This window comes from Bos indicus x Bos taurus, chromosome 18, assembly GCF_003369695.1.
Source record: "Bos indicus x Bos taurus breed Angus x Brahman F1 hybrid chromosome 18, Bos_hybrid_MaternalHap_v2.0, whole genome shotgun sequence".
Lineage (NCBI taxonomy): Eukaryota > Metazoa > Chordata > Mammalia > Artiodactyla > Bovidae > Bos > Bos indicus x Bos taurus.
The window spans coordinates 350,072-356,540 of record NC_040093.1 but is presented as its reverse complement, the minus strand read 5'-3'; positions in this window follow the sequence as shown (position 1 = coordinate 356,540).

Below are 6,469 nucleotides of genomic sequence, written 5' to 3'. Positions count from 1 at the left end.
CAATAATCCACACAAAGCTAAAAAACTGGGTTGGCCCTGAGCGTTAGTTCTGGATGTAAAATGTGAGAGTGTAATCTTTGAAAAAAAGCAATTTGGTATGCCTCCAACCTCTGGGGTACCATCCAGAAGCCTAGACCCAAGTGGCTGTCTCCAAAAGTTTCTTTAAGGGAGAGATTAATTGAATCATCTCAGCATGTAGAAAGGGGATTGAACAATGAGATGGTGTAGATGGCTGTCCCCGGGACTTGTCCTCTGCCCATCCGGTAGTTCACATGATACTCGAAATAGGCTTTCATCCCTCCCACCAATGATAGTAAGAACAGACTGGACACCTCTTGATGCTTACACAGCCCCGAGGACCAGGAGCCGACTCCCTGTGCTGCAGCCCAGAGGGCAGCTGCCCCTCCTAAATGTCTGGGGGATGACAAGGCTGGGACCCCGCCCCCCAAGACCTCCTCCTGCTGTGAACTACCAGGAGGGTCTTGTTCTGTTCTTTCAACACCCAACCTGGCTTCCCCCCATTCTGCTGTGCCCCTGGGATGAGCCTGGTAAGGATGCAGCTCCCATGCTCTAAATCCCAGCCTCACAACTGCCTCCAATCAAACCCATCTCTTTTGAGCTTCCTGTTGGCCTGCCTGTGGGCACTGTTTAGACTGGACTTAGGACTGTCAAGGTCCCTGGGGACTGGCCTAGGGTATCGATCTCCCTGTGCTCACTGCTGCCTTGCCCAGTCCTTCCCCCTAGGTCTGTGAACATCTGGCTCCTAGTGCAGGTTTCCCGGAACACAAAATACTGGACGGAATTAACTGTGTGTTTTCTAGGAACCTGGAGGTAAATTTCTACACCGTCAGCCCGTATCTCCAGGTTTCGTACCACCTGTATCCCAGAGCCCTTTGAGTGGCCCCTCTAGGCCAGACGAAGCCTAGGCCACCGCCCTCCTCTCTGCTGTCGCGACACGGGGCCAAGTTACGAGTCCCCCGCACTTTGCGTGGGTCCTGCCCAAAGTGAACCCACAGTGACCTCAAGCCAAGCTGGCTTCCTCCCTTTTGAGTTATAAACCGTGTCATGTCCCACTGAACGTCTGCTCCCAGGACAAGAACCTCCAGAGCCTGGTTGAAAATACATTATTTCTGGGGCCGGGGGAGGGGCCTGTATTTTTAAGATGCCCCCAGGTAACTGTCAGGATAAGAAGTTTGGGGAACAAGACCAAACTTAGTGGCTTCTGGTGGAAAATCTCATCAGGGCCCCCGTTTCTCCACTGGGACCCTCTTTCTTTGGGGCACTAGGACTTCTCCAGACCCTTTACCAGTTCTTCCCACTGTGAGGACCCACCTTGAGCCGGGCGCTGCCCGTAACTGCCATGCTCGCTCCACCTGCAGAGGGGTTTCGTCTTTGTGATGTCACAAGGGAGGGCACTCCCTGTCTGGGCAGAAAGAACAGCTTCTGCGGGGGAGGCTGGCATGAGCCCTGGCTCTCCTGACTGAAGACTGTGTTGCTGGGAGTGCCCAGCACTGCACACACCCCCAGGCCCTTCTCTCCTCTGTCCACAAGGCAAGGCTGCCTTGTTGCTTCTGAGTTAATTGCTGTTTTGTTTTTTTTTAAGAATTTAAACACTTATTCTTCAAATTAAGAAATTACACATTTTGATAATGGTCATTGTCTTAAAAGTGTCATTCAGTTCCAGCACATTTAAAAGGATATTGGTAATTCTGACCAATTCTTGTAACTGCCTCCTTGATATCCATCCACCCTGGACCCCATCATATGGCTGAGCCTTCTGACCAGGCCTTCTCTCACATATAGGGCTTCGTGACCATCTGCTGAGACCTCAGCGCCCTTCTCCCTGTGCCACACCCCTTCAGTCCCCCCACATCTCCACAGTCAGGAGATCCAGATGAGGAGGTCGAGAAGCACAACTGACAACCTGCTGGTGTCCCAAGCACTTCCAGAGCCAGAGTGCCATGCTGGGCACCTCAGACACGGCAGACCGGGACCAATGAGGTCCCCAGGGAGCACAGAGCCTGGTGTGTGGCATCGGGAGACAGAGTGGACAGTAAGAAAGGAGAAAATGTACGAGGTGATGTCAAGTAGAGACGCGTGCAACGCAGCGAGTGAAGACAGGGCGGTGAAGTGGGAGTGAGGAAAGCGTGCTGGCTGCATGGTCCAGCATCAACATGGCCATGAACAGCCCCGGTCCAGGCCGCTGAGGGCTGGAGTCAAGGCTGGGCGGTAACTCGTGCTTGGGAGTAGCGGAGAAACAGGCAGAGGCTCCGTGACACCAGGCACGTGTTCTTCCACCCTGACTCTACGAAGCCCCGGGCTTGCGGATCACACTTCAGAGTTACCTTGGGAGGTAAGAAGTCACCGACTAGCTTTCTGGTGCCTTCACCTCCCCATCCCAGGATCCATCCTCCCAACCCTGAACTCACTGGGGTTCATAGGGACCAGGATCTGATCCCGTCCCATGTATGCATAAAAACAAGTAGCTGATGAAAACAAGAGAAATAAATGTGCTCACTGGCCAAGGAAATAAGCAAGTTTCTAAGCATACTTATTTCCAAAAGAAAAACAGCACACTGGATTACAGATTCTATCAGAGGCACATATATTAGAACAGATGGACCAAAATTTTAAAGTAGTAACATACATTTAGAGAGATAAGGCATGACATTAACAATAGGGAATGAGACTAATAACATATAAAAGATAACCAAGAGGAAATATTAGATATGTAAAACAGTTGTTGAAATGAAGATACAATCAGAGGAATTAAGTAGCAAATAGACAGCTGAGAAACAAATTAGCAAACTAGCATAGCAAACAGGAAATGTCCAGAGGAAAGAAAGAAAAAGGAATTAGAGAACATGAAAGCAGAGGTAAGACATACTGACAACAGACACAAACGTGCTAACATCTAAGTGTTAATAATAGGAGTCTTAAAAAGAGAAAAAATTTAAATACATAGATGAAATCTTAACAAAAGAAGAGATAAATTTCCCAGAATGTAAAACAGAATAAAGACATCGGATGAAAAGGCCCATAGAAGTAGCTTATGAAGTTAATCATATACTTACCATATGACTCAGCTACTCCACTGCTAGGGTTTTACCCAAGATAAATGAAAACCTGCACACACAAATAACACTGAAAAAGAACATCCAGAGCAGCTGTATTTACACTGGCCCAGAGCTGGGCTCAAGGTAATGTCCATCTACAGGTGAACAGAATGACTGCTGTGGCTCATCCACATAACGGAAAGCAAGCTACTGACACCCACTACAACGTGGAGGAGCCTTCAAAATCATGCTGAGCCAAAGTATCTGGATACAAACGTAGGATACAAATAGAACACTGTACAATTCTACCTTTACAAAACTCTAAAAGACAGTTCTAATGTATATTCACAAAACAGACATGTGGCTGCCCAGGTCTTAGGGTTGTGGTGGGGATTAACTGTGAAGAGACATGGGGAACTTTCTGGAGAAGGGAAAAAATTCTCTAGTTTTACTGTAGTGGTGGTTACAAGGATATGGACGTTTTTTCCGAAACTCACCAAACTGTAGACGTAAAGGGAGATTCGGCAGCATACCTGTGGTGTTCATAGAGCCCCAAGACTGGGTGAGGCCAAGGTAGTGTGAGCAGACGGGAAGTGGGGAGGAAACACAAAGGGGACCTGAAGTGCAGGCCAGAGGGGCAGGGTCGAGCCCCAAAGCCAGGTGAGCGTACTTCAGGGAGGAGAGGACCATCACCTGAGAACTTGAGATGCTGCTGCTAAAGTCAAGGAAGAAAACAGAGCTGACCCCTGGATTCAGCAATGTGGAGGACATGTGGCAGCAAGGTAGGTTTTGGAGTGGGTTCAAGAAAGAATGGCTTCCCCAGTGCCTCAGCGGTAAAGAATCTGCCTGCCAACGCAGGAGACACAGGAAACGTCAGTTCAATCCCTGCGTCGGGAAGATCCCCTGGAGGAGGAAATGACAACCCACTCCAGTATTCCTGCCTGGGAAATTCCATGGACAGAGGAGACTGGTGGGCAACAGTCCATGTGTTCACAGAGACAGACGCAACTGAATGGCTGAGCAGAAGAAAGAATGGAAGGGAAATGAAGACAGCAAAAAGAGACCAACTTTGAGAAATTCTGTAACAAGGCAGAGACTGATACAGGAGCTAGAGGGTTTTCTTTTTTTAAAGTATGTTTGCACATCAATGGGGATAACTCAGTATATATAGAAAACCTGATGATACAAGAGATAAGGGAAACTTGCAGGAACAATGTCCTGAGGCAGTGGACACGGAACAGGCTCTGGCGCCAACACAGTCAGTTTGTATAAAGGCACCAGTGGGAAGGCACGGATGTTACCGAAAGTGGGTAGAGGAGGTGGAGACCTACAATGGAAGGCCTCTGCTGGTGGCTCCTATTCACTCAGGAAACAGGAAGCAAAGTCATCTGCTGGGAGCAACCCAGAAGGAAGCTTCAGTCAAGGGATTGTTGGAATCTTGGTATTAAATAGCCAACTAGCATAGGAAAAGATACTTGAAGCAGATGGTGGGCAGGTCCTAGCCACTGGTAATGGAATGGTCCTAGGGACGACAATGGCAGTGTCTTGCAGGCTGGGTGGGAGGCAAGACCACTAGCAGAGAGGTTGAAAAGCTGTGAGGTCAGGACATGGGAAGGTCGTCTACACGGAGAGTGGGACTGGGAGTATGATGGGGGCGGTCTTAGATGCAATACTGCAGGAGTAGAAATCTTTGCAGACAAGCGAACCATTCATAAGGTGACTGCAACAAGCAGCAGGAGTGATATGACAGTCTGATCTTCCAAGAGTCAGCACTGTTTTAGAGAAAAGGGAGGGAGAACAATCTAAGGGTGGGAGAACAACGAGTGAAGAAGAGCAGGGGAGAAAGCAGCCACTCCCTGCAAGGATCTCAAGAGGTGCTGTGCGAAGAGGAGACTCGTGTTTCAGCAGATGATGGGTGAATGGAGACTTCCCACCGGGCCCAGAAGGTTTCAGAGCTGGGAAGAGTGAAGCAGGGGTATCAAAAGGGCAATGAACTGAGCCATGTTTTGGTGAGAATAAGGGAGGTAAGAGGGGACCTGGGAGTCCTGGACACATGAGGCTGTATGATAGGTGGTAGGGAGATAGGGAATCCTCCTAGGAGGAAACACAAGACTGGGATCCTTTTAGAACAACCCTTTAGAAGTCCAGGAGGCCCTTTTAGAAATATTTTTTGGGGACCTCCTAAAGTGGTCCAGTGGCCCAGTGCAGGAGGCCTGGGTTCGATCCCTGGTCAGGGAATTAGCTCTCACACGTCACCAGTGCAGGAGGCCTGGGTCCGATCCCTGGTCAGGGAACTGGCTCTCACACGTCACAACTAAACACGATCCTGCATGCCGCAACTAAGACCTGCCGCAGCCAAATGAATAAACAAAACTTTTAAAGAGAAATACTTTTAAAAATACGAGGCTTGGTAATATAGTTACAGAAGAACTTACGAGGATGCATGTGGAATATTGTATATGACTTCCAAAACCCTCTGGAGTCACTAAATCAAGAGAATCTGGGTTCACTCCAAGTGTATTTCTTTGGGTATTAGAATACAATTCCCATATATTGGCAGTACAACTCTTTGATACATTAGATTGCTTTCTCTTACAGAGATAATGCTGATAGCTCTAGACTCTTCAATGATCTTTGCACAAATCACATGAGAAATCCAATTAATTTACCCCTGCAACATTTATTGGGTTAACTATACATTAAGGTAAGGATCAGATACCACCTATATAAGCACCAGCTATAGGCATCAGATAGTGAACACAGCATCCCACAATACCAGCAGGTGACTGCTTCTCACCCCTTGGAGCGTCATGGACCCCTAGAGAACTAGATGAACTTTCTGTACCCTGGATTTCTAACCAATACCGTTGAAACCTATCCAGGAAGGATTGTTGGTCCCAAATAATGGCCCAACTTTAGGGGAACACAGGAAATATTTGTGAACCAAAGAAATACCACCCAAGTCCTCCTATTCATCTTACCCCCTCTTTCCACTCTGAGCAGAGAAACTTCCTCACTTTATGAGATGATTGATGATCTCTCTTCCCTTCTGAGTCCTCCCTACTATCAAGCAATCTTTTCATCTAGAGAAGATAAGGAAACACTGCATCCCAGGGAGACCTTGAGAAACGGGGATTTCCTGTGCAGAGGTGTTTCTTGCCCTCTGCCTCATGAAGGGTAATTCTAAACCCATCAAGGGGCATTCCTCTGATTTGCCCAAACCTCCAGCAAGTCCTCCAGCCCCTGGTCGACTATAATCTTCAGGGATGGAGGTGGTGAAATTCTTGGGAAACCAGAGCCCAGAAAATGCAGTGATCCTCAACATCCAATCTAGACTTCATATTTCAAAGGGAGCTTTGCTCTCATATTACCAGAAATTCCACAGGCAAAGAGCCAGATAACTTTCTCATTGT